Below are 26,579 nucleotides of genomic sequence, written 5' to 3' on the forward strand. Positions count from 1 at the left end.
TCCCTGCACAGCTTACCTCTCCATTCTCGTTTTCCTGTCCTGAGCGCAAAAGCCAGGAAGCAGCTCCGGGTAGGGAGGGGATACCATATGTGTGCAGTGGTTAGACAGGAAACAGCAAGGAACTGGACTCGTATGGAGTGAAACTGTAAGCATCTTCTGTATGCCTGATGACTGCAGGTTTGGAAGAGTTATGTGGGAAGTGGAGGCCTTCTCACAGCCAGGGCTGGATGTACCCAGGGGCCCCAGCTCATCCATTGTTTCCATGGAATTTGGCCCCCTGCCTTGCACAAGGGACAGAGAAAGATCTTGCTGTTCCTGTGTCGGTGCAAAGAAAATTGTGTTTCTGTATGAAAGACAGGTGGGAAATGGCCCCATGGTGGGACAATATCCTGAGGATTAAGACCTAAGAACTCAGGCTGAGAACTGATATAATTCCACTTATCTGGGATTTAACAAATTGTCTTCCATGGAGCAGGGCCAGATCCAGCATTTTTCCACCCCAAGTGGAAAAAAAATGTATTAAAGCCACAATCAGGGACAGCTCTACCGCTGCCACTTTTGGTGGCAAGTCCTTCCCTCCAAGAGGGACTGAGAGGGCTGAATTGCCACCAAAGAGCCTGACATGCCTCCCCTTTCCATTGGTCACCCCAGGCACCTGCTTGCTGCACTGGTGCCAGCCCTGCCATGGAGACACTGGGAAGATGGGGGAATCAGGAAAAAAACATGGATTTGTTTACAGTGCAAGTGAAGAATAACTGAAGCTTCTTTAGTTTGAAGTCTCTTTTCTCTGACTGGGAATCGAACCCAGGCTGTGGCAGTGAAAGTGCCAAATCCTAACCACTAGAGCACCAGGGAAATGATGATAATTTTTATCTCACTTATGCTACACTTTCTTAGGCTACTTTCTATCCACTTTCAGAAGCTGCTCCATTGTCCATTCCCTGAGGGGCTAAGAGCAGAGAACCCCTGTACTCAGGGTCACAACCTGAGCCCAACCCAACCCACTGAAACAAACTCAAATCATGCTTCAGCTTCCTCCGGCAGGATCACAGAGACACACAAAGAAAACCCATGAGGAACAATCCTCCTCTGCTTTCATTTACCCCATCACAACCCTCTCAGCAGCCGACTCTTGCAGGAAGGACACTGAGCTGATAGGAGCTCTGGCATAGAGACCAATGGAGGGGTGTTGCTCCCCCTCACTGTGAGCTAATCACATTCTGACTCCCTGTAATGGGGCTCTGAGCTTTGCCATCTTGTGAGTTCTGTGTCCTCAACAAGCAACCACATTGCTGACCCTTCTGCTGTGGTGATTGCACACTCTGTCCTCTCTATAATCTTAGGCAGGTCATGTTTCTTCCTCTCTCTGAGCTCTATAAACATTTGAACAGAGGCTATATGTAGATTTGCCACTAAGCCATGTTGCCTTTCACCTTGAGCAAGGCAGCAACCAGCGGCATACAGGTGGAAGGCTATGAAATCTGGTTCTCCTCAGAACCCTTCAGCAGCTAGACTTCAGGCATGGAAGAGGCTACTGATCCTTCTCTCCAGGTGGTTAATTCTAAAGACTAGTCTATAGAGCTGGGTGAATGTTTTTTGGATGAATATTTTATTTACTGAAATATTTTGGTGGCCCAAAAATGATTTTTTATGATTTTTTTTAGTTTTGTTTCAACAAGAAAACTGAAAAAAAAATCATCTTGGAGCAACCTGAACTATTATTATTATTATTATGTAGGGTAGGCTAGCTAGCAAGCAAGGAAATAAATGATTTGCCCAGCTCTACTTGTATGAAAGGTCCACAATGGGAACATACGTATGCTCTGTTCTCAGGCCGTTTGATTTTCACTTGGTCTCCAAAACCCATCTGAGCATGATGAAATATCAGTTGAGGAGACAAGTGAAGGTATGTATTGAAAAGCTTCTTTCCCTGATGAAATCAAATCAGGGTCGTGGTGGTGAAAGCGCTGAAACCTAATGAATAGACTAGACCAGGGGTCCCCAACCCCCGGTCCGCGGCCCGGTACCGGTCCGCGGCCTCTTACAAACCGGGCCGCGAACCGACCCAGTGGACCTCCCGCAGGCGTGCCTGCGGGAGGTCTACCCGAGCCGCGGGACGAGCGCTCCCTCCGCAGTCATGCCTGCGGGAGGTCCGATGCTCCGGGGCTACGGTGGACCTCCCGCAGGCATGACTGCGGACGGTTCGCTGGTCGCGCGGCTCAGCTGGACCGCCCGCAGGCACGCCTGCAGGAGGTCCACCGGCTCCGGTTGAGCTGCCGCAGGCATGCCTGCGGGCGGTCCAGCTGAGCCGCTGGACCAGCGAACCGTCCGCAGTCATGCCTGCGGCAGCTCAACCAGAGCCGGTGGACCTCCCGAGCCGCGGGACGAGCGCTCCCTCCGCAGGCATGACCGGTCCCTGGTCCTGAAATGTTGGGGACCCCTGGACTAGACCACCAGAGAGGTAACAGTGGGTGTTTTTTATCACCCGTAGGAAGCTTTCTCTGGCTCCTCTGTCTAATTTTAGAACCTGGTCTATTCTCCATTGCCTTGAGGGGACAAGAACGGAGGGTGAAGGATCCCCTGTGCTCAGGGTCACAAACTGAGCCCAACCAAAGGCTTTGACACAAACTCAAATGACGCCTCAGCTTCCTCCACAAGGATCACAAGAGTAACACAAACAAACCCCAAGAAGAACAATCCTCTTCTGCTTTCATTTAGGCCCATCGCCACCCTCTCCACTTCTTCTTCCTACCACTAGAGGCTCTTCCAGGAAAACCCATGGAGCCAATACTTTCCTAGAAGCCCAGGAGGGGTTTTGATACCACCTCACACGAGCTGACAGGAGTTAGATTCTGTGTAACGGGGCCCTTAGCTTTGCTTGCTCCCCAGCCTTGCTCTCCTGAGGCTCTTAGGCAGGAAATGTCTCTTCCTGTCTCTGAGCTTTAGTAGGACAGGAAGTGAGGTCAAATTGACATTTCCATCCTCTGAGAGTGAGGCAGAATTTTCTCCTCTTCTAGCCTAGCTAAGAGAGGGGAAAATAACCCTTCAGGAGCTGACTGTCCCCCTTCAGCCATCTTTAGCGTCTCTACTTCTTCCTACATTGGCTCCAGCTCTGCACGGGGCATATAAGTACTTCGGTGTCATATCCCTCCCAGCCCTTTTTATTGTCATGGAGATTGTTTCAGGCTGCGGACGGAGTCAGCTCTCTGCCTATCGACTGGATCACACTGTCTTCATTTCTTGTATATTTCTCTAACTCCTCGTTACTGCATTTGTGATGATTTATAAAAAACAGTCTGAGAGTAAAACAAGATGGCAATAAAAATCAATATACTGTGCTAAAAATACCAATGGAACAGTAAGGAGATTTGTAGCTCAGAGTTTGCGTTAACATCGTTTGAAGACATGCAAGATGATGAGGGTTCAAAAATATGATGGGAGAATGTTATTTTAAAAGGGGAATGGGATGTTGTATGTTAAAAGGAGGGTTTAGAGAGTTCCAATTATTATGTTCTGATTCCTCACACCCCAACCCTGCCTAGCCAGGAAAGTAGCGGAAATGTGATCATCAGTCAATAGATTTCTCTGACATGAAAAGGATACATGAGGCTGTTTGTAGTTAGCTCAACATAAATAAAAGTGAGAGGAAAACTGCTGGCTGGGAGCTAAATATGCAGGACAAAGGGTTGGGATTCTTCTATGCTCAGATTTGCTATGGAGCTGGCAGTCTCCCAAATGATGGTCTGTTCCTTCCCTCAAAATGCCGGCTAAGTCTCTCCTTTTGAATTTAAAGCTCAATGAAAGGAAAAAAATAATGAGGAAGAAAGTATAGAAGCCATGGATGTATTTAAGAAAGGACTTGGAGTGATAAAAGACCAAGGGAGAGAGAGCCAGCAACGAGCTCGTATACATCGCTCACGGGCACGGGAGACCTGTGTGACATTGCAGTAATCACGCATGCCTTCCGCCTCCTGACGTGCCCGGACGCCGTGGTAAAGAACATTGCGACGGCCGCCCTGCACGCCGCCACTGCGAAGCGAATCGGCAGAGCTCCCTCTGACCAAGATGTGGCGACCTTCCTGAGCGGCTCCCTGGACGGTGAGTTCGCCTGGGACAGGGGCGACATCGCCTCGCTGTGGACCCGCGCCCGCAACACTCATATCATACAGGAATTTGTATCAATGTATTGCCCTGATTAAAAGCTATGGCTGTAAGGTTCCACTATTGTTAGTACTTGAAACTGCGTGGAGACACCCGAGTGGGTGTAAAGTCCATTACCTTAACAAGGGGTAGTTGATTATTTTATAAAGATCCAAATTTCTTGGTCAAGGTCTAGTCAATGTCTAGATGCCAGAGAAAATAATACACTGATGATAATAAGAATATAGAAAATTTTGCAGTCACTATGGGCATAACTATGATGATTGTTTCATGTTTCACTCTTTATATCTGACACCACCGCCTTTCCCTTTAGTCTTGTAGTTGACCAAGGGTAAAACTAAACATCTCTTCAGATACAAGGGAGTGTTTATGTTCATTCCTGTGAGCTACACAGGGGCTTGATGTAGCTGCTTTCATTCCTCCAGCTCTGCTGGGATAAGTAACATTTCAGGCTGTCACTGAACTGAAGAGAGGAGATCATTTTTTGACAGGTTACGCCTCCTCTTAAAGGTGTTTGTCTGGCAGCCCTGGTTCCCAGGTTTCTCCTGAGGGAAGAAAGTTTCTGTGAAAAATACTAAAACTTTTAGCAGAGAGGAGGGAAAGGCGATGGCCACATGATGGGGCCAATATGTACCACAACATGGTTCTTTTATGTGGGATGGCTCTGAACACTGACTGATCTCCACTCCCTTGTGTTTGAAGAGATGTTTAGTTGTGCACTTGGGAACCTGTAAGGCTGAAGCAATGTTATGGATGGTGACACTAGGATTGAAGGGTTATTTAATGTTGTAGAAATTGTTAAAAACACTGAGCTTAAACTGGAACTGCCTGTTATTAAAGGCTGGTTTCCCCACGTCAGTTCCATAAGCTCTGCTAGAAACACCCTGGGTTCTCTCCTGCCTCGGTGGGAACTGGAGGGAATCGTCCCCTGCTGCCCTTGGCTCCAGGCTGGTTTTTCTGGGGAGGGGACGTGGAATTGATTTGTTCGCTGTTGAGAAGGGAGCCAGGCCAGTTCTCAGGGAACGAGAACTCCCAGCATCTTCCCAGCCCAGCCCAGGCTGCTGCCCTGTCCCAGCCTCTGTTCCCCTGGGGGCCCTGCGTGTTTGACTCTAGAGCAGGCCGGGAGCAGCGGCAGAGGACAGCCTGGGCCAGGCAGATGCTAGGAGCAGAGCACCAGAGGCCTCTACTGGCTCCCTCCTCAGCAGCAAACAATCAGTCCCCACCTGCACCCCGGGACAGCAGCCTGGCACCAAGGGCAGTGCCCAGGGGGGGTTTCTCTTTTTCCTATTCCTGGGTGAGCAGGGACCTGGGGGTGTTTCTAGCAGGGCAGTTGGAACTGAATTGGGGAACAAGCTTTTAATAACAGGCAGCTCAAGTTCAGACTAATTTTGTTACAATTTTCTTTATAATGTAAAATAATTCAAAAGTAAACAGGCAGGAATGATTGGAATTCTTTTCTCCTGGGCATACAAAGAAACGGCTTTTTGGCTTTTCGTGATACGGGAGTCAGGTTCATTTACTGTTCAGAAGCAACGTGCTGAGAAGCTATTTCCTTCCCCTCCTTTCTGTCCAAAGCGCAGAGCCCAGTCCCTCCAGGGAGAGAAGGACGTCTTTCTTCTTTCCTTCCTCGACAGCCCCCTTCCCTGGAGAGCCCCTTGCTGGGGTCTGGGTGGGGAACAGCCGTTTCTGAGGATTAATTTCACACCATATTTGGTGTTGATATATAGATTTTACAGCCAGACTAGATCACTAGGTACCTCTGCTCTTACCTGAGTCATAACAGAGTGCAGAGAATTTTACCCAGTGACTCCTACATCCACCCCAAGATCTTCTGGTTGAACAAGGAGGGTTCATTCAGAAAGTCATCATGTTTGGATGTAAAGGTGTGAAATGATGGGGAAATTGGCCCCTCGTTCAAGTTTAAATGTTTTAACTTCTACATCTAGACCGGGGTGGCCAACCTGAGCCTGAGAAGGAGCCAGAATTTCCCAGTGTAACTGCCAAACGTGCACCTTTGTATGCAACTACTGAGTCAGTAATGACCCTTCCTCTCATTATCATTATCCCTTCGAAATAATGATGATGATGGACACTTGGTTGTATATCCCAGAGTGCTCTGGACATCTACAGGCTGCATTAGCCAATCCAACCATTCGGCACTTGCAGATGGGCACCCCTGTATTGTGCCTGAGTCTTGTACAGCTATGAAAGGCTGATAGATGCTGATATTTTCCCGTCTTTTTAACCAGCACTAATACCAGGCCAGGCCAGGGCTGGGAAGAGAGAGAGAGCAGCAGGTTTCCCCTATTGTGTCTGTCTCTCTTTTTCTTGACTAGCTTCACCTCTGAACCAATTGGCACTTTTCCTATGTGAGCCTGGCTAGCTCAGTTGGCAGAGCATCAGACTTTTAATCTGATGGTCCAGGGTTCAAATCCCTGGTCAGGTGATAAACTTCTCAGTATGATTGTAAAAATCAGACTTTCTGGAGTCTTCTTTGGTGCTACTTTTTCTCTTCAGGATTTTCCCTTTCCTAAGAAGGGTCTTTGTGTGGGGGGGATTGAAGGGGCAACTTCCTGACATCCTCTCTGTCCTCACAGGCTGGAGGAATAAAACTGTCTGGGCATATAGCATGTTCCTCCCCTACATACAGAATATCCCTAAAGAATGAGAATCACCTGCTGCCTTCCCCTGTCCTGCTGGATCCCCAAATGAAGATGCTCTTCAGCCTAAACCCATGTCCCCTCTTTTCCCCATGCCCGTCAATCCCAACCCTCAGTCCCTCCTATGCTCACTGCTCCTCACTCCCAACCAGAGCCTGCTCCTCTTCACCCTTCTCCTCTGTCCCAACCCACAGCCCCCTCCTATTCCCAGTGCCCCTCAATCCCAACCCACAGGCCCCTCCTATTCCCAGTGCCCCTCAATCCCCACCCACAGCTCCCTCCTTCCCTCCAGCAGCAGGTGCTTCAGACCCCCTCAAGAAGATTTTCTTGCAAGGTTTTGTGTATGAGTCTGCATGTGGATTTTACAGTATGTTGGAAATAGGTTGGGTTGCTTGCCGAAATGATCACTTGTGGCTGGTGTAGGATTCCCAGTCTCCATGTTATTGGAGCAGGAGAAACAAAGGGTTGTTATCCTTGTTGTGTGAATCAAGGACTCAACCCTGGGTGTAAACTAAATGAGCTGCCCACAGATTCTGGCAGCCACAATGAGCATTTGGTGCGAGAGCTCAGACCTGCCCCTGTCCCAGAGGGAGGGGGTCATCTGTGACAGGCTGGACCATTGACCTATCAGCTCTTAACTCCCAAACTTTCAGTAACTCTATCATCAGTGCCAGTGAGTGTAATTTAAACCATAAGAAAAACCACACTGGGCTAGACCAAAGGTCCATCTAGCTCTGAATCTTGTCTTCTGACAGTAGCCAATACCAGGTGCTCTAAAAGCGTCTCAACAAGGCACCACTGGGAGTTGAACCCAGCATCTCCTGTTTACAAAACAGGTACCTTAACCAGCTAAACCATGGTGATTGCCTGTGACTAAGGTGCAGTGTCTGCTCACACCTGCCTCCCTGCATCGCGACCTGGGCCTGACAAGCTTTGCTTGTGTTTGGATTCTGCAAAGCAAAGGAGCAGGTGACATTTTCCTTGCAAGCTGTGTGTGTGTGTGAATCTTTGGCCAGGTCTCCACTACAAAGTTATTTCAGCAGAATTATATTGCTCAGGTGTGTGAAAAACACACTATGCTCCCTCTGTCAGCAGCTTGTGGCTGGTGCACACACTGCAATGCCACGTCTGGCGACAAAATTGCCCTGTTTTGGTGACAAAATAAAAACACTTTGATGAGAAGCCTAGAGCTTTTTCCAGCAAACTTGAAGTGGCAGAGTGTCACTATTGTGTCATACAGGAGGCCTGTGATATGCAGGGGGTCAGATTAGATGCTCTAATGGTCTCTTCTGGCCATAAAGTCGACTAATTTCTGAAAAACTGAGTGTAGCATTGGGAGCAGCGTCTGATGTTTCCCTGTCTAGCCGGCTTGCTGCCTAGAACGAACGCTCCTTGAGTGGGGTGATCTACAGGGAGTAGCTCAAACCTCCAAAGTGCCTGGCCAGGGGCAGGACATTGGCACAGCAAGGGAGGGGTGTGGCAGTGACATCACAAAGGCCTTTTGCAGGACCTCAGACTATTGGTCAAAGGTGGTGGGGAGGTGGTGACCTCACAGAGAGATGCTGACATCAGCCAGGCAGGACAGGGGCGAGGGGCCAGGGAAACCTCAGAGACCCCTGTGGCTTTGCTTCAGCAAGTCTCCTTCTCCAGGTCTCTCTTTGAGGACTGAGAGAGTATTCGGGTTCAGGCATGTGGGCGCCAGGAGGAACCTCTTTTCAGTTTTCTCCTTCCCTTTTAGTGATTTTACTAGAAAACAGAAGTCCCTGTTTAGAAGGTAAGAGCCTCCTCGAGGGAAGGGGTGTCCTGGGGGTGTCACAGTTCAGATGCCAGTGGCCCCCCTACACTGTCAGGAAGTTCCCACCACCCTGCTCTGTGTTCGCAGGGCGGGAGAGAGCAGCATCCACGGCAGTGATTTGCTCCTGGCTGCCGGAGCAGAGCAGCAGGCTCAGCTGTGAGAACTTCCCAGAGCGATGAAAGGGGAGGGGCCCATGGCTCTGTAGCAGGAATGCAGGGCAGGTGAGTTCACGGCGGGCATTATGGCATACTGGAGGAGGCCAGTTATGGTGATATAATGAACAGCAGCGTTTACTTTGTTACTTTAAGTTTCCTGCAAAATGCTCTAGACCTCTCATCGAAGTCGTTTTATTTCGTCACCAAAACAGGGCAGTTTTGTCGCCAGACGTGGCATTGCAGTGTGTACACCAGCCACAAGCTACCGACCGACGGAGCGTTGTGTGTTTTTCACACACCAGAGCAATATAATTCTGCTGAAACAACTTTGTAGTGCAGACCTGGCCAAAGATTCACTCACACACAACTTGTAAGGGAAACGTCACCTGCTCCTCTGCTTTGCAGAATCCAAACACAAGCAAAGCTTGTCAGGCCCTGGTGGCGATGGCAGGGAGTCAGGTGTGGGCAGACAGTGTGTTATAGCTACCTACAGGCACCATGGCTTAGCTGGCTAAAGCATCTGTTTTGTAAACAGGAGATTCTGGGTTCAACTCCCAGTGGTGCCTTGTTGACTGGTTGTTGGCTAGTGTCAGAAGACAAGTTTCAGAGCTAGATCGGCCTTTGGTCTGACCCAGTGTGGTTTTCCTTACGGTTTAAATTACATTTACGGACACTGATAATAGAGTTACTGAACATTTGGGAGTTAAGAGCTGATAGGTCAGTGGTCCAGTCCCCACACAGATGACTCCTGTCTCCCTCTTGGACAGGGGCAGGTCTGAGCTCTCACCCTAATGCTCATTGTGGCTGCCAGAATCTGTGAGCGGCTCATTTAGTTTACAGCAAAGGTTGAGTCCTGCTTTGTGCACCGTGTGTGAGAATGAAAATCCTAAACCGCCCTTTGAAATAACGAAAGCAGCAGGACGTGTTATTGTCCCTGCCCCAAAGCAGACAGACCAATGGAGAAATGCCGTCGAGTCCAAGGTAATACTCCACTGCCATTTTACCTCTTTTGCTTGCTAAACTCCTTCTTATCTGCCCGGCCCAGGCTGTCCTCTGCCTCAGCTGCTGCTCCCGGCCTCCTCTAGAGTCAAACACGCAGGGCCCCCAGGGGAACAGAGGCTGGGACAGGGCAGCAGCCTGGGCTGGGCTGGGAAGATGCTGGGAGTTCTCGTTCCCTGAGAACTGGCCTGGCTCCCTTCTCAACAGCGAACAAATCAATTCCACGTCCCCTCCCCAGAAAAACCAGCCTGGAGCCAAGGGCAGCAGGGGACGATTCACTATAGTTCCCACCGAGACAGGAGAGAAGCCAGGGCATTTCTAGCAGAGCTTATGGAACTGAGGTGGGGAAACCAGCCTTTAATAACAGGCAGTTCCAGTTGAAGCTAAGTGTTTTTAACAATTTCTACAACATTAAATAACCCTTCAATCGTAGTGTCACTATCCATAAAACTTCTTCAACCTTATAGGTTCCCAAGTGCACAACTAAACATCTCTTCAAACACAAGGGAGTGGAGATCAGTCAGTGTTCAGAGTCATCCCACATAAAAGAACCATGTTGTGGAACATACTGACCCCATCATGTGGCCATGGTCTTTCCCTCCTCTCTGTTAAAAGTTTTGGTATTTTGCACAGAAACTTTCTTCCCTCAGGAGAGACCTGGGAACCAGGGCTGCCAGCCAGACAAACACCTTTAAGAGGAGGCGTAACCTGTCAAAAATGATCTCCCTCCTTCAGTTCAGTGACACCCTGAAATGTTACTTATCCTGGCAGAGCCGGAGGATTGAAAGCAGCTACATCAAACCCCTGTGTAGCTAACAGGAATGAACACAAACACTCCCTTGTATCTGAAGTGATGTTTAGTTTTACCCTTTGTTAACTACAAGACTAAAGGGAAAGGCAGTGGTGGTGTCAGATATAAAGAGTGAAACACGAGACAATCATCATATTTATGCCCATAGTGACTGCAAAATCTTTCTATATACTTCTTATTATCATCAGTGTATTATTTTCTCTGCTGTCTAGACATTGACTAGGCCTTGACCAAGAAATTTGGATCTTGATAAAATAATTGACTATCCCTGATTAAGGCAATGGACTTGATACCCACTCAGGTGTCTCCACGCAGGTTCAAGTACTAACAACAGTGGCTGCCTTACAGCCATAGCTTTTAATCAGGGCAATACATTGATACCAATTCCTGTTAAATAATTTCTCAGCCACAGTCCCTCACCCACATTCCTTAAGGCACCGGGCCACCATGTGGACGTTTCATTTCCCGCCTCAATTTCACACAGAGACACAATTTCCTTTGCACAGATCCATGAACAGCAAAACCTCCCTGTGTCTCTTGTCTGAGCCAGGGCATTCGATTCCAGTGAATCCTTCTCTCCTGCAATGGCGATGGTCAGACAGAGGGGACGTGGTCACCTGCATCCCTGCCAGGGAGATATTGGCTCGGCTTTTTCTTTCTGCTGCTGTTGTTAGTCCATGAAACATCAAGGATGGAATGCAAGGCTGAGTTCATGCACCAGCCCCCTGAAAAAATGTCAGTGCCCCAGAGAAATCCTGACCCCGGCTGTTGGAATAATATGGTGGAGATTTGAACAGGAAAGGGACTGTCTGAATTGTCAGTGTGGGGAATGAACAACAACCTATAGCAATGTCATTAACCACAAACACACTCTCATCATGCTCCAGCTGGAAGGGAAATGGGCAGGAACTCTTGCTGTTCAGCCATGGACACACTTACACTAATGCAGCCGTGAGTGTGCTGGGGGAGCTGGTCTGAGCAATTTGAAGTGACAATTCTGTGAGAACAGAAACATTGTGTAGTGCAGCAACTGTACATCAAGTAGTTGTGGCCGAGTGGTTAAGGCGATGGACTAGAAATCCATTGGGGTCTCCCCACGCAGGTTTGAATTCTGCCAACTATGGAAGCATTAGTGTATTGTCATTGCTGTTGTCTTAGTGCCTGAGCATCCATGGAGCAAGATCTGGTCTCACTCTGAGGCTGTCTACACTTAAAATATTGCTGTAGCACTGTGGAGTAGACAGTTGCTACAGTGAGGGGAGGAGTTTTCCATCCCTGTAATAGCTGCATTGGCAGAACAATCTTTCCTTTCATTTAGCACTATCTAACCACGGTTTATGTCAGCTTAATTATACTGGTTCTGGGGGTTTCACACCCTGATAGACGTACTTGTTAGAGGGTTTATCCCATCACCCTCCCATTCCCTGGTCCTTCTCGCGTGACCAGAGAGCAGCAATGCACAAAGCTCAAAGGTGCAAACAATTCAATGTTTATTGGGATAAACTTCCAGCAAGCAATTATTCCAATTTCCTTCCTCAGTGTCCCCCTGCCCAGCTCTGACACCACAGAGCCTTGCCTGTGTCCCTGTTCCCATTCCCTGTTCCTATTCCCCCCGTTAGCAAAACATAATTCCAATTCCCCTACCCCCATTCCCATTCCCCCCCTTACTTCCTGACTGACTGCAGACTATATAGTAAAACTGGAGTTCTGCTTAGCTATACCTTAACCAATCATTTTACTGAAATGTAACTAACCAATCCTAACATATTGTAACATGATAATCTAACCAATTATAGCCCACCACCTTAATTGGTTTACACCCCACAAATTAATTATACAGCAGACAGAAACAGTCACAGAACCAGACAGAGATTATACAGACAAGCAATAGGAAAGTGGGGACTACAGTGATAGAACAACAAAGAAATGAGGATTTCACACCCCAGCTGTTGGTAAGTGAGTTGTTCCTAGACAGGATGCTGTCATGGTAGAGGTTGTGGTTGCTGGTTGCTTAACTGTCTGGCCCCCAGGGCAGGATTTTGAGGTTCACCACTACTGTCTCAGACTGCCAGCACCCATCTTTTGTTCACTTAAAACGGGAGCAGGGAGATTACAACACCACAGAACTCATGGAGCTCCAGGAAATGTGTAACTTCAGATCTGGGTGAGTGTGTCTAAAATTCAGCTGTGCTGTAGAATGTCTCTAGGAGTTGAAAGAGATGTGCCATCTCAACCTCCCTAAAGAGTTCATCAACTATTAATGAAAACTAGGGTTGATAAGTCACATTCTTTGTAGTATCAGGATGGTGGACTGGTCTAAAGTGCTAGTTATAAGACTCTTTTTGTCCAATCCCTTGGGTGTTCTGCTCTCTGCATAGAGATGTGGTTTCACATCCCACTCCTGACATTACCATTAATTCTATCCGCAGAAAATGGCCTCACTTCAATCTCCTTTGCAACAATAGAACCCCATTTCCTTAGCTTTGCTATTCCAGTAGTTGTGAGAGAAGCTCCAGACCAGGGGGAAACAGGGCCTGTTCTCTCGACCCATCAATTTTTTTCTTCCTTCATTCCAAGCCATTTTCTCAGATACGTCCGTATTTCCCACACTTTTATGAAACTTTAGGGTCATCATTTAATTGCCACACAACTGTACTTATGAAGTGAAGTGAAACACAACATTTTTTGGATATTCTTGCAGAAGAGTTTTGCTTTCTGACCTGGAATTGAACAGGGGCTGCCCGAAGGGGACAATGCTGCTCCCTTTTCTTGGCTCATCCAAAAAACATAAGTTTGTGGTGCCCTTTGTTTCCCTGTTCTTCAAACACCTGTCAGGGTGGCCTAGGGAGACTTGGCCCTGACTCTCGGGGTCCCTCCCTGCCCTACCTTTCTATAGGATTCTGTTGTGCGGGTTTGTGCTGTGTCGTTGTCCCACGCTGAGCTGTTTTGCACAGTGTCACTTTGCACTCTGACGCATTGTTCCGTGTTGTATGGTTTTTGCACCGCCTTGTGTTGAGTCGGTTTGAGCTGAGCTCTTTTGCAGTGTGTCATTTTGCCCTATGGGGCGTTAAGTTGCATGGCGCTGAATTGTCGGGCTTTGCACTCCTACGTGTTGTCACTTTGTGCTGTGGAATGTCAGTTCACGCTGAACTGTTAGATGTTAGATTGGGGTGTTTCCACTTTTGTTGTTGTTTATATTATATTGCGATGGCATCGAATTACAGAGCTGTACGGCTGCAAGGGCCCTGGAGAGGTCATGAAATCCAGCCCTCTCTGCTGAGGCAGGGCCAAGCAGAGACGATGCATCAGGGGCCATGTGGGATCAAGTGCCCACAGCAGCCGGCCCAGGCAGGGAGCAGAAGGAGGGAACCAGAGCCAGAGCAGGTTGTCTATGGGACCAAGTATATGCAGAGTATCCTCGACAGAGGTTTGTTCAACCTGTTCTTAAAAACCTCCGAGGACAGAGACTCCACAGACACCCTTGGGAGCCTATTCCAGAGCTTAACTACACTCAGAGTTAGAAAGCTGTTCCCAACATCTAACGAGAAACTCCCTGGCTGCAGATTAAGCCCATTACTTTTTGTCCCACCGTCAGTGGACATGGAGAACAATTGATCATCGTCCTATTTATAATGACCAAACTTTTCTCTCAGCAATCATCTGTTAAATGGTTAGTATCCCCTCTTCTTGCCTGGGGTAGAATGGAAGAGGAGAAAATTCTATTTGTTCTTACTTCATGTTTTACTGAAGCTCAGAGAGGAAGGAACCGGACCTGCCTAAGTTTGTAGAGAGGACAGAGAGTTTATTTCATTTTGGGCTGTGACTATAAGCTGAAGAGTGACACCTAAGGGCTGTTGCTGTTGCCCAATATGGGGCTTAAACTCATGATGGCAGGATTAAGAGTCTCATGCTCTACCAACTGGGTTAGCTGGATTTGAAGTCAGTCAACTGCCCACTCACAGTGTAGAAGAAGCCCTGAGGGCATTTATTTGTGGAGCTGAGGTTCCCTGTCTGACATTTGCCTTCTTTCCTGGTTTGTTATGTCTCTAGTGAGAAAACCAGAGCTGTCACAAGGCTGGTTAGATACAGCCCCAGTGTTGACTGTAATTATTTCTATTTCAAATGGAATTAATTTTGATAAACTTTAAAATAATTTTTTTCAAGAGGAATATTGCTTGAGTCAAGATTTGTAACCTTCTCCTGAGTTGGAGGGTAACAGCCACAGAGTTCCCCAGTTCGCTTGGTTGCTAAACAAAGACATGTCGGGCAGGAGCGGTCAGAATTTAAAGTGGTGATGGATGCAGGATGATTGATTTTTGCAACCAGTTATTTTTATGGGTGCTGAGGCCCCTTTTCCTTTTGAGGAGGCAGCTGTTAGAGCCCAGCTGCTTAACCCTCAGGCCTGGCCATGGAAACCTCCCGTAACTGGCCTTATGTGTCTTTCATGTTTGATACCTTTGGGGTTTGCACGTCCACACTACATCCGGTTTACAACAGCAGATACTTTGAGAAAACTGCTGGGCTCAGACGGGCTGTTCCAAACTCTGCCTCACTTCGTCTAGAGTAGGTCATGTGACGAAGTCTCCATGGCAACTAATGGCCAGGCCCTTCCCCTCTGCAGGGGGATGCTAAAGGTGGGGGAGAACAAAGAGATCAGGTGACCTCCTGGCCTGGGAATGAGACAAAGCCCAGAGAGGAGGTGCTGGAGGGGGGTTGGCAGTTTTGGAAGCTGGCTGGGAAATGGAGGGGAGCCCCCATGGGGCTCGGGCCTCCCAACGGGGCTGTGGCCTCCCTGGGGCCCCAGATGGACCTAACTAAAGGGGTTCCTGTTGTCTGTACCAGCAAGACCTGTTTTGGACTGTGTTCCTGTCATCTAAATAAACCGTCTGTGTTACTGGCTGGCTGAGAGTCACGTCTGACTGCGAAGTGGGGGGGCAGGACCCTCTGGCTTCCCCAGGACCCCGCCTGGGCGGACTCGCTGGGGAAAGCGCATGGAGGGGCAGAGGATGCTGAATGCTCCAAGGAGAGACCCAGGAGGTGAAGCCGTGTGAGCTTCTAGCCCTGCAGACAGGCTGCTCCGAGGGGGAGGAGGCTCCCCAGAGTCCTGCCTGGCTTTGTGGGGAGCAGTTCCAGAGCATCGCCCGGGGACTCTGTGACACCCCTCACTCCCGACCCGCAGCCCCCTGGGCTCCCTGCTGAGCTCCCCAGTCACTGCGCTGCTGGAGCCCCTCCCAACCCGCAGCCCCTGTTATCCCAGTCCTGACCTCCAGACTCACAGCTCTGCTGGTGCCCCTCACTCCCGACCCGCAGCCCCTGCCATCCCATTCCTGACCTCCAGACTCACAGCTCTGCTGGTGCCCCACACTCCCAACCCGCAGCCCCTACTATCCCAGTCCTGATCTCCAGACTCACAGCTCTGCTGGTGCCCCTCACTCCTGACCGCAGCCCCCTGGGCTTCCCCCAGCTCTACCGGTGCCCCTCACTCCCGACCCGCAGCCCCTGCTATCCCAGTCCTGACCTCCAGACTCACAACTCTGCTGGTGCCCCTCACTCCTGACCCGCAGCCCCCTGCGCTCCCTCCAGCTCTGATGGTGCCCCACACTCCCGACCCGCAGCCCCTGCTATCCCAGTCCTGACCTCCAGACTCTCAGCTCTGCTAGTGCCCCTCACTCCCGACCTGCAGCCCGCTGGGTTCCCCCCAGCTCTAGTGGTGCCCCTCACTCCTGACCCGCAGCCCCTGCTATCCCAGTCCTGACCTCCAGACTCACAGTTCTGCTGGTGCCCCTCACTCCCGACCTGCAGCCCCTGCTATCCCAGTCCTGACCTCCAGACTCACAGCTCTGCTGGTGCCTCTCACTCCTGACCCACAGCCCGCTGCGCTCCCTCCAGTTCTGACAGTGCCCCTCACTCCTGATCCGCAGCCCCCTGGGCTCTCTCCAGCTCTGCTGGTGTTCCTCACTCCCGACCCGCAGCCCCTGCTATCCCAGCCCTGACCTCCAGACTCACAGTTCTGCTGGTGCCCCTCACTCCCGAACCGCAGCCCCCCAGCTCTGACGGTGCCCCTCACTCCCGACCCACAGCCCCTGCCATCCCAGTCCTGACCTCCAGACTCACAGCTCTGCTGGTGCCCCTCACTCCTGACCTGCAGCCCCCTGCGCTCCCTCCAGCGCTGACGGTGCCCCTCACTCCCGACCCGCAGCCCCTGCCATCCCATTCCTGACCTCCTGTGACATAATGAGTGTAATATAATATTTCATTGAAAGGTGACAGGGCCAGAAAGAGTTAATTAAGTCACCTCACCCACTGACCTGCCCCATGGGTGAACCTTAAGGACTGGTTAGGAAGATCTATAAATGAACAGAGCTTTGAAATGCAAGTCTGCATTGTTAGAGGTAGAAGGGGAGATGTTTGCTCAGGTCTTGTGATGTAAGCAAAAAAGTCTTGTCTATTGCTGTAGTTTTAATTCAAAGATCAAAAAAGGAATATTAACATTTATAATGATACTTGAGTGAAATAGTATTATTGTCTCTGTGTCTCTTTGAAGGTTGTGCTAACCTGGATCTGAACTGTTTAATGGGTAAATTACCCTGTGCTAATTGCCAGGATGTTTGAGAGAAAGAGTTAAGCCTATTGTTTTCTCAGGCTGAAAGGCTGCTGGAAATGTATAAGAACCCTGGGACATGATCTTGCTTCATCTCAGATCTGCTTTGGGTTTCAAGATGGGGAAACCTTAAGCCATAAGGATTGAGATCCCCAGTCACAGACTGGAGCCACCCTGAATATGGACATTGGACTATAACCTATGGACTATTTCTAAAAGGACTTTTGGCAACTACAAGCTCACCTCAGCTATGCATCTGAACCTCGAGAATTGAATTCAAGTCTGTCTGTATATTGATCTTTTAACCAACACTCTCTCTCTCTTTCTTTTCTTTTTAAATAATTTTTAGCTTAGTTAATAAGAATTGGCTGTAGCGTGTATTCTGGGTAAGATCTAAGTTATAATTGAACCTGGGTATGTGGCTGATCCTTTGGGATTGGAAGAACCTTTTCTTTTATACGATGAGATCAGATTTTCAGGAATCATCATCATATCTGAAGAGTGTCTGGATGTAGGCCGGAGGCTGGGCACTTTAAGGGAACTGCGTGGTTTGGATTCTGAGTCACCAGTGAGGTGCTACAGAAGCTGTTTTGTGCTGGTTGGTAAATCTAAGTATTGGAATAACCACCAGCGTTTGGGGTTTGTCTGCCCCGTTTTGTTTGCAGTTCACCCTGATTGAGTGACCTCAGCTGGCTCCCACAGGCAGCACCGTCACACTGCTCCTTTCTAGTCACACTTTCTACACATCTAACATTAGTATATAATGTAATACAGATCTATCCCAACACCTGCGGGAGGTCCTCTGGTAAGGCAGATTCAACAGCATGCCTGTGGGAGGTCTGCCGGTCCCGCGCCTTCGGCGTAACCACCACCGAATTGCCGCTGAAGCCGCAGGACTGGCAGAGCTCCCGCAGGCATGCCACCTAATCCGCATCACCGGGGACCTCCTGCCACCCTTACAGCAACCAGCAGGCCACCCCTCACAGCTTGCTGCGCTGGTGCCTGGAGCCGCCCCTGTCCCTGACCCACGGCAGAGGATATTGAAGCTGAAGAGCCAGAGCTTGCAAGATAAAGGGGTGGGGGTGGGGGCGAGGCCTGGCAGTGTTGGCAGAACGGGAAATCATCAGAGGGTCCTATGGCAACCAGGGGGATTGATGGGAGTCGGTGAGGGAGGAGTTGGCGGCTTTGTTCTGGTGGCCTGGGAAACACCACAACATTAAAGCAACCAACAGTGCCAAGTCATGCAGCGTCACCTGTGGGATTTCCACAAGAGCATCCAGGCAGGGGAGCCAGTCAGCGTGTGACTGTACGACTGGATCAAGCGACAGCTGCCCGAGTTCCAGGAGATGAGGCTGCAGCTGGCTGATATGAGCGGGAGCATCGAGTGAAGGGAGGAGCAGCCTCCCCTGACATTTTTGCGGCCTGCAGGTAACGGAGACATAGCAGGGGGATGGGGGGGACTCAGGGCAGGACCCGCGGATCCGGTAGTGCAGGACCACAGTCGCTGGAGGAGGAGAGAGAGTCCTGCAAGAGGAAGCCGCTGGTGTGAAGCAATAAGTGCAGAGTGCAAACCAGCTGAGAGTCACAGGGGTCTAGAAAGCAAATCAGCAGCAGGTCCCATGGTGTAATGGGCAGCACTCAGGACTTTGAATCCTAGAATCTGAGTTCAAATCTCAGGGGGACCTCTGGCAGGTATGTTGGTTTGTTGCAAAGCCTTGGAGCTCAATGTGCTTTGTTACTCTCTCTCTGGCTGAACTAGAGTGATTTTCTTTTCTCCTCCTCCTGGGTCACTGGTGCCCATTGGAGATGGGTCTTTGGTCCAGCTGGCGGGTATAGGGTGGGGTCCTAGACCTTAACGGTCTGGCTAGAGATTCCTGCGGGTTGACCTGATGGGTGGGTTTCTTGCTGCTTCACCTGATGTCCTCAACTTTGGTCCCTGTAGCTGCAGCTCTTCCTCTTGCCCACATGGTATTTAAATGAAGCAGGACCAGGGCCAGGCTTCCCAGGCTGGAGCCCAGCCCCTCTCCTCCTCTGGGCACCTAGAGCAGAGGCGGCTGGTGCTGACGGCTCCAAGGGAAGGTTTAAAAGCCACAGAGCAACCGAGGTCAGGGCCAGAGGAGGGCAGGACCATGCCTATGTGTGGCCTTCAGACAGGCACAAAAACACCCAGCCAGGCTGCTCCAGCCAGGTCAAACACCCACTGAAGGCCACCCACAGACCAGCATGTGGGGCGGCTGCTGATGCTCTGTGGCCAACATCAGAAGATGGTAGGAAAGCAGGGCCAGCCCCCCGGTGGGGCCTCTGACCGTTCCCACTCTCTGTGCTCACTTTGGCAGTGGGGCAGGAGATTTTACCCCAAGAGGCGTTTCCCCAGCTGGCGAGAAGCAGAGAAACACCCAGGCTCCCAAGGTGCTATGTAGCAACCCCCCTCCAGCACAGGGACAGGCGCACACTTGGAAGAGGGAAACTGCTCCACACTCTAGCCCGGGCAGCCGCCCATTTTCTTTGGCAAGTCAGGAAGGGCAAAGGCAAGACTGGAAGCACCTGGGGCTCATGTCCCAGCCTTTGTGACGCCCACCCCCAACTCCTTCCCGGGGCTCTAGCTGAAGAGGTTCCAGCTGTGAAGGGAGCAGGACGTTCAGCCCAAAGTGAGCACAACCACAAGGGGACTCAAATCCTGAATCATCCGATCCACAGGGAGATGCCTTATCCTTTAGGCCACATGATGAGGGGGTCTAAACACTTCTTTGGAAAAGGCGGACACTGTGTTTCTCAGGTCATCTCCTGAGGGGGGCTGAGACTCTCTGGGCACGAGAAGTCGAGTTCCCAGCAAGACGTGAGACTCAATTCTATGGGGCCAGGTGCAGGGCTTTGGCAGGGAGGCTCAGGCATGAGGGATTGGGGTGCAGCAGACAGGCCAGCTGTCTAGGTGCTTAGATTTAGTCTCACTGAGGCACAGGAGGGAGGAGGAGGAGGAATCCTGCTGACAGGCAGTGGCTGTGCAGAAAAAGAGGAGGGGTTCCTGGGACTTTTTTTGCCTCTCGTTTGCCTGCCTGCTCGCTCTTGTGCTGAATGGTGAAGATGGTCTTAATAAGTCCAGGTAGCTCAGTTGATAGAACATCAGGCTCTTAATCTGAGGGTTCAGGGTTCAAGCGCCTGTCTGGGTGCTCAGCTTTTAAGTTGCTTTGTGTGCCAGGACCCATATGCCGTTCACAGCCACACAGGGATTCTCAGAAGCTGTGGCCATTTCCTAGAATGGTTCCTTTCCTTAGCAATCAGAAGAGAGGTCACATCGGTAGATGCAGGAAGTGCAGTCTCTGGCTGCCAGGAAGTGCTGTGGGGCCAGGTGCTGAGAAAGCTCAGAGGGGGAGCAGCAGAGATGGGCGAAAGAGAGAGAGAGAAGCAGTGAGGACAGAGTACAAATGTAAGGAGAGTCTAGTCTGGCTTATAAACGACCCCAGTGGAATTGGCCAGCGGAAGGATCTGAGTCCCCACCCCCTTACCCAGAGGCTGCCTGACCCCAAGGAGGCTCTTTCTACTCTCCTGTGTGGCAGAGACCTCGTAACCCCAACAAGGCTGGGCCCAGGAATCCTGGGGGGTTTGATGACCCCCAATCATGTCATGATCACTTGAACAGGGGCTACAGTGTCCCCACTCTGGGCACTTCCCTGACCCACTTCTCATTGCATGTGCTTCAAGCAAAAACCATTTATTACCCAGCAATCAATGTAAAACACAAGGAAAGATGGGAAAGGAAAGCACGTCACCCTGTTCTGTGGTGCAGGGAGATCACAACCAGCCTCTCTGGAGGGTCAGGGCAGGTCACAGTCTCTCCCTCACATGTCCAGGGCCTCCTCCCCAGGCCCTGGCTGTGCTGCAGGGACACCACGGGCTGGACACTTGCTCTGGCAGTGGCCACATGCTCTAGGTGACAGGCCCCTTGTTCCCAGTGTCAGCCCCCATGTAGGGAATATGATCCCCCCCACCCCCGAAAGTCTGGCCTGCAAGATCTCTTGATGGGTGGCATCGCCTTGCACTGGGCCTTCTGCCCAGGGTCCCCCTCGCTCTCCCACGCTGCTCACTGCACCCACCTCCAGCCCCAGTGCTGCTGCGGCTCTGCCTCCAGCTCCCTGGGCTGCTCCTCTGGCTCCGCTTGCTGCAGCTCTTCTCCCAGCACAGATCTGCTCTGGTTCTCCCTGGCTGGTGCAGCTCTGCTCCCCGGCTCTTCTCGGGCTCCTGCTCTCTCCTTAGCTCTGCCCCACTCTGGCCCAGGCAGTTCCAGCTCCCACGGAGGATGGGACCCCCTGGCCTGGTGACTCTCTCATTACACTGCCTGGCCTGTCAGTGCGGCTAACTTGGAGCTTTGGCCTCTCCCCATTGCCCCTGGGGACTGTCAGTCTCAGGGTCCTGATTTCCCATTGGCCCTTCCCCCTTCTATTGGGACTGGGAACTAGCCAACCAATCCCCCACTAAGTTTTAGTAAGGGGCCAACTGTCCCTTACATGAGCCAGCCCTGTGAGGGTCACTGATGTGCAGAGAAAGCAGCACAAGCTGGTCCCATGGTGTAATGGGCAGCACTCAGGACTCTAAATTCTCCAGTCTGAGCTCAAATCTCAGTGGGACCTTGTGTGGGTTTGTGGTGAAGCCCTGGAGCTCACAGTGCTCAACTTCCCTGTCTCCAGCTGTGCAAGAGCAAATCTTTCCCCTCCTGCTGGGTGACTTGCCCACTGGAGCCAGGTCTTGGGTTGTGAAAGGCCAAAATTGGTTGGGGCTCTAGAACTTGTTACCCTGATGCCTGTGGTTTGACCAGGTGGTTGGGATTCTTGCTGCTTCACATGAGGCCCACAAGTTTGGCCATTTTGCTTGCAGCCACATGTTACCTCTTGTCCACCTGGCACTTGAAGGAAGGAGGGCCAGGGCCAGGCTTCATAGTCAGGGCTAGGCAGGAGGGAGGCAGAGTCCCAGGCTGGAGCCCAGCACCTCTCCTCCTCTGGGCACCTAGAGCAGAGGCGGCTGGTGCTGACAGCTCCAAGGGAAGGCTTAAAAGCCACAGAGCAACCGAGGGCAGGGCAAGAGGAGGAGAGGACCATGCCTATGCATGGACAGCAGACGGCCACAAAGACACTCGGTCAGCCTGCTCCCTGCCATGCCAACCCCCCACTGAAGACGGGCTTAATCCACTTGCTGATCAGGAGGAAAACTTGTCAAAATCTGTGTGCGAGGAGAACCCGCTTGGCTCGGAAGGGATGAGGAAAAAGAGCAAGTGAAAAAAATAACTTGTGAGAGAGAGAGCGAAAAGAACGTGAAAGGCAGAGAAAGAAATAAAGGGAGAGAAAAAACATTAGAAAAAGAAGGAAAGAAAGGAAGAGCGTGAAAGGTAGAGGGGAAAAAAGAAAGCAAGAACATACAAGCTAGAGAAGGAAAGGAATGAAAAAGAACGAATTAACCACAAGCGCTAGTTGAAGCTGGAATGGGAGAGTCAGAGAAAGGACAGACTGACCCGTTAAGTAAGGTTGCACCCCAGATTCTCCATGTTGGGGGCACAGGCCTCCCATTTCCGTCCTGGCCCTGCTTGGGTTGACCATCCATAGGTGCCTACTGGCCCTCCATGCTCCGTGGAGGGGGAAAGCCCCCCCATACTTCCCCTCGGGACACGGGCTCTCCCCAGTCATGACTCCCTTCCCACACGCTCCTGGGAATGTGGGGAAGGTGGGGGGAAGGCGTGTGCTGAGCAGCACCGTGGGTGTCTCTCTCTGGGGTGAAGGAAGAGGATATTTTTTCTACCAGAAGGAAAGAGCAGGGGGCGGGTGCATTTGTGGAGCCAGGGGGCACACCAGAGAGAGGAAGTGAATGCAGCCCAGCGTGAGCCCAGTGCCAGTTGGAGCTAAGACGCCCGTACCTGGAGGACCATCTCCAGAACCTACCTTGATGGTGCCGTCCATCGCCGCTCCCACACGGAGCTCCCCGCCTAGACCTCCCTGGACGAGGTGAGGTGGTGCATTGGCAAAGGGGGCTGTTTGAGAGAGAGAGAGAGAGAGAGAGAGAGTGTGTGAGTGTGAGGGTACGTCTACACTACGGGACTATTCCGAGTTTGCATAAACTGGTTTTGTAAAACAGATTTTATAAAATCGAGTGCGCGCGGCCACACTAAACACATTAAATCGGTGGTGTGCGTCCATGGTCCGAGGCTAGCGTCGATTTCTGGAGCGTTGCACTGTGGGTAGCTATCCCGTAGCTATCCCATAGTTCCCGCAGCCTCCCCCGCCCCTTGGCATTTCCGGGTTGAGATCCCAGTGCCTGATGGGGCAAAAATCATTGTCGCAGGTGGTTCTGGGTACAGCCTCACCCCTCCCTCCCTGAGCAGCAGACAACCGTTTCGCGCCTTTTTTTGCTTGGTGAACTGTGCAGACGCCATAGCACAGCAAGCATGGACCCTGCTCAGCTCCATACCGCAATCGTGAATGTTTTAAACACCTCGCGCACTCTCGTGCAGTCTATGGTGAACCAGGACCTTCAATCCGAGGCGAGGAGGAGGCGGATACGGCAGCGCGGCGATGACAGTGATGAGGACGTAGACACAGAATTCTCTCAAACCGCGGGCCCCTGCGCTTTCGAGATCCTGATGGTAATGGGGCAGATTCTATCCATTGAACGCCGATTTTGGGCCCGGGAAACAAGCACTGACTGGTGGGACCGCATTGTGTTGCAGGTGTGGGACGATTCCCAGTGGCTGCGAAACTTTCGCATGCGTAAGGGCACTTTCATGGAACTTTGTGACTTGCTTGCCCCTGCCCTGAAACGCCATAATACCAAGATGAGAGCAGCCCTCACAGTAGAGAAGCGAGTGGCGATAGCCCTGTGGAAGCTTGCAACGCCAGACAGCTACCGGTCAGTCGGGAATCAATTTGGAGTTGGAAAATCTACTGTGGGGGCTGCTGTGATGCAAGTAGCCAAAGCAATCACTAAGCTGCTGCTACGAAAGGTTGTGACTCTGGGAAACGTGCAGGCCATAGTGGATGGCTTTGCTGCAATGGGATTCCCTAACTGTGGTGCGGCGATAGATGGAACCCATATCCCTATCTTGGCACCGCAGCGCCAGGGCACCCAGTACGTAAACCGCAAGGGGTACTTTTCAATGGTGCTGCAAGCACTGGTAGATCACAAGGGACGTTTCACAAACATCCACGTGGGATGGCCAGGGAGGGTTCATGACGCTCGCGTCTTCAGAAGCACTACTCTGTTTAAACGGCTGCAGCAAGGGAATTACTTCCCAGACCAGAAAATAACAGTTGGGGATGTTGAAATGCCTGTCGTTATCCTGGGGGACCCAGCCTACCCCTTGATGCCATGGCTCATGAAGCCATACACAGGCAGCCTGGACAGTGGTCAGGATCTGTTCAATTACAGGCTGAGCAAGTGCAGAATGGTGGTGGAATGTGCATTTGGCCGTTTAAAGGCGCGCTGGTGGACATTACTGACTCGCTCAGACCTCAGCCAAACCAATGTCCCCTATGTTATTACTGCTTGCTGTATTCTCCACAATCTCTGTGAGAGTAAGGGGGAGACCTTTATGGCGGGGTGGGAGGCTGAGGCAAATCACCTGGCCGCTGATTACGCGCAGCCAGACACCAGGGAGATTAGAAGAGCACACCAGGAAGCGGTGCGCATCAGAGAAGCTTTGAAAACGAGCTTCATCAATGGCCAGGGTACAGTGTGACTGCTGTGTTTGTTGATGAACAGCCAACCCCCTTGATTGACTCAGTCCCTGTAAGCAACTCCCCCACCCCCTTCGAGTACAGCTTACTTATGCAAATAAAGTCACTCTCATTTAAAAAGCATGAATTCTTTATTGATTCATTATAAAAAGAGATAGAGAAGTAAGGGTGTGGTTTGGGAGGAGGATAGGAGGGATGGAGAAGGCCATTAAAAAAAATTCACAGTAACGACAGCCTTCTGGTTGGGCTGTCCACGGGGGTGGAGTGGGCGGGTGCACGGAGCCTCCCCCCATGCGTTCTTACACGTCTGGGTGAGGAGGATGTGGAACATGGTGAGGGATGAGGGTGGTTATACAGGGGCTGCAGCGGCACTCTGTGATCCTGCTGCCGTTCCTGAAGCTCCACAAGACGCCGGAGCATGTCAGTTTGATCACGCAGCAGCCCCAGAGTTGCATCCCGCCACCGCTGATCTTCCTGCCGCCACCGCTGATTGGTCTTCCTGCCGCCACCTCTCATCTTGGTTGTCCCTCCTGTCCTCACGTTCATCCCTCCTGTCCTCATGTTCACTGGCCTCTTTCCTGTAATTTGAAACCACGTCCTTCCACTCATTCAGATGAGCTCTTTCATTGCGTGTAACTTCCATAATATCCGAGAACATCTCATCTCGCGTCTTCTTTTTCCTCCGCCTTATCTGTGCTAGCCTTTGGGATGGAGGAGGGATGGTTGAAAAATTTGCAGCTGCATGAGGGAGATAAATATTTAGAAAGATACATTTTACAGAACAATGGTTATACTCTTTCACAGTGAAAAGCAGTATTCACCTAGCACATGTGATTTCCCTACAAGGTCGCATTTTTCATCTTAATAGTGAGTGCCTGCAGCTCTGGAGTTACAGATCTCTCAGACACAGGTCCAGGCATCAGAATTCAGCTTGCATGCGGCCATGGTAAGCCACTGTCTTTCGGCTTCTGCAGTGGTTTACCCCTCCCCCCAACGCATGGCTAATACCACGCTAGCTCCCTGCTAATCAACACCCTTCCCACCCCCCACCCCCTGCGTGTCTGGTACCTTGGGGAAGATCGCCGGTGACCAAACACAGAAAAGATCATCGGCATTTCACTCCTCCCCTCCCCCCGCTTCGCTACGTGCAGGAAAGTTTTTTTTTAAGCTGATGCATTCCACGAACCCAGTAGAAAAATGGCCACCCCCCTTACTTAAATTCCTGATTTTTAAACAGGTTATCCTGAACGATATCACTTTGCTGTGGATAACAGAACAAGATAAAGAACGGATGCTTCTTGAATGCCAGCAGTCACCGGGACCATACGCTGCTATGCTTTGCCACGCAATGATACTTGATTACTTGCTACATGCATGGCGTGGTAAAGTGTCCTACCACGGTGGGTGGAACAAGGCTGCCTTGCCCAGAAACCTTCTGCAAAGGCTTCTGGAGTACCTACAGGAGCGCTTCATCGAGATGTCCCTGGAGGATTTCCTCTCAATCCCCGGACATGTTAACAAACTTTTCTAAGTAACTATACTGTCTGCGAATGCATCCCAAGTCCTCAGGGCAAATCAATCATTAAAAAAGGCTTGGTTAAAAAAACAATGTTTGCTATTTGCAAAGGTACACTCACCAGAGCTCCCTTCCATGGCGTCATTGTCTGGGATAGTGGCTTGTG

The 26,579-nt window shown here is 50.9% G+C and overlaps 3 non-coding genes across 3 annotated transcripts; all 3 read left to right on the forward strand.

The window, feature by feature from the left end:
- The first annotated feature begins 6,534 nt into the window (after positions 1–6,534).
- On the forward strand, positions 6,535–6,607 carry TRNAK-UUU. The gene has a single exon. It is a non-coding gene; the product is annotated as a tRNA-Lys (tRNA).
- Positions 6,608–9,263: 2,656 nt separating this feature from the next.
- Positions 9,264–9,337, forward strand: TRNAT-UGU. Its single transcript has one exon. It is a non-coding gene; the product is annotated as a tRNA-Thr (tRNA).
- A 2,285-nt stretch (positions 9,338–11,622) lies between these two features.
- Positions 11,623–11,704, forward strand: TRNAS-AGA. The gene has a single exon. It is a non-coding gene; the product is annotated as a tRNA-Ser (tRNA).
- Positions 11,705–26,579: the final 14,875 nt, after the last annotated feature.

The sequence above is a fragment of the Mauremys mutica genome, unplaced genomic scaffold, assembly GCF_020497125.1.
Source record: "Mauremys mutica isolate MM-2020 ecotype Southern unplaced genomic scaffold, ASM2049712v1 Super-Scaffold_100391, whole genome shotgun sequence".
Lineage (NCBI taxonomy): Eukaryota > Metazoa > Chordata > Testudines > Geoemydidae > Mauremys > Mauremys mutica.